This window comes from Tenrec ecaudatus, chromosome 4, assembly GCF_050624435.1.
Source record: "Tenrec ecaudatus isolate mTenEca1 chromosome 4, mTenEca1.hap1, whole genome shotgun sequence".
NCBI classification, from domain to species: Eukaryota; Metazoa; Chordata; class Mammalia; order Afrosoricida; family Tenrecidae; genus Tenrec; species Tenrec ecaudatus.
The window spans coordinates 180,493,977-180,496,046 of record NC_134533.1 but is presented as its reverse complement, the minus strand read 5'-3'; positions in this window follow the sequence as shown (position 1 = coordinate 180,496,046).

Genomic DNA, 2,070 nt, shown 5'->3' with positions numbered 1-2,070 from the left:
TGGCTATCTAGCCCACCACCCCTAACCCAGCTTGTTATTTATGCTTAATGTTGACTTTTGTTTGGTTGCTGAGAATTTGCTTAAGAATAATACCTTTTAGGATGAAGGTTGTGCTTTTATCAGAATAAACCTAATTGAAGCAGACATTGTTGAAGCCTATCAACTGCTAAGCAGTTTCTATAACCTAGTTGGGTTTAGCACGGAAAGGATTAGAGTAGCAATTTCATAGGGAGTTTCTGGGTTTGGCATGCCCCGAGGCAGAGCACCAGACTGCCTCAATATACAGCTAAGGGAAACACATTTACTCTGTCACTCACCCTTTGCTGCTGCTTATTAAGGACCAGGTATGAATTAACCCAAAATAGAATTAGGAATAGATTATCTTTTCAGCAACTCCAAATTAGTTTTGTACTCCATGTTACCAAAAACCTGACTGACTTACTCTGTTTTCTTATGACACTCTGAATTTAAAATCTCTCAATGAATACCTTTCTTCTCTCTTTGTGATCCAATTTTCTTATTTTGGGACGGTTCTAAGCCTCCTTTGATTATAAACAATATGGAGGAGAAAACAACGGGACCAACAGTCCCAGGGGGACATGGGAGAGGGAAAGTGGAGGAAAGAAAGTGGGTGTTAACTAACCCAGGGACCAGGGAACAACAAGTGGTCCAAAATTGATGGCGATGAGGGTGTAGGGGGCCTGGTAGAGCTTGATCAATTACTGAAGCCCAAATGAAGGCTGAGCATGAAAGTGAGATAAGAGGAAAGTAAAAGGAAATAGAGGAAAGTACTAGGAGGCAAAGGGCATTTATAGAGGTCTAAATACAGGCATGTACATATGTAAATATATTTGTATATGACTATGGGGAAATAGATCTATGTGCATATATTTACAAGTTTAGTATTAAGGTAGCAGATGGACATTGGGACTCTACTCAAGTACTCCCTCAATGCAACAACACGCTGTTCCATTAAACTGGCATTCCATGATGCTCACCTTCCCAACATGATCACTGAAAGACAAAGCGATGCATAAACAAATATGGTGAAGAAAGCTGATGGTCCCAGGCTATCAAAAGATATAGCATCTGGGGTCTTAAAAGCTTGAAGGTAAGCAAGAAGCCATCTAACTGAGAAGCAACAAAGCCCACATGGAAGAAGCATACCAGCTGTGATCACGAGATGTTGATGGGATAAGGTATCAGGCATCAAAGAAGAAAAAAATATATCATTGTGAATGAGGGGGAGTGCAGAGTGGAGACCCAAAGCCCATCTGTAGGCAACTGGACATCCCTTTACAGAAGGACCGCAGGGAGGAGATGAGCCAGTCAGGGTGCAGTACAGCATTGATGAAACATACTATTTTCCTCTAGTTCTTTAGTGCTTCCTCCCACCCCTACTACCACACTATCATGATCCCAATTCTGCCTTCAAACCTGGCTAGACCAGAGGATGTACACTGCTACTGATAAGAACTGGAAACCCAGGAATCCAGGACAGAAAAACCCCTCAAGACCAATAATGAGAGTAGCGATACTAGGAGGGTAAGGGGGAGGTGGGGTAGAAAGGGGGAACTGATCACAATGATCTACATATAACCCCCTCCCTGGGGGATGGACAACAGAAAAGTGGTTGAAGGGAGACATCGGATGGTGTAAGACATTACAAAATAATAATTTATAAATTATCAAGGGTTCATGAGGGAGGGAGAGTAGAAGGGGTAGGAGAAAATGAGCTGATACTAAGGGTTCAAGTAGAAAGAAAATGTTTTGAGAATGATGATGGCAACAAATGCACAAATGTGCTTGACACAATGGATGCAGGTATGGATTGTGATAACAGTTGTATGAGCCCCCATAAAATAATTTTTTTTTAAAGAACTCCCTTGATATAATGCTTGAACCATAAGATATAACCACTGAGAGGATGTGGAAGCAGCATGGCAGGAAAAGTGAACAAGGGTTAGGTGCTCCTAGATAAAACATGGGTTGCTGCCTACTTTGTGAGCTTATAGGATTAGCCCTGGCTTTGGTCCTCCACGTTTTACCTTCGGGAAGATATTCCATTGG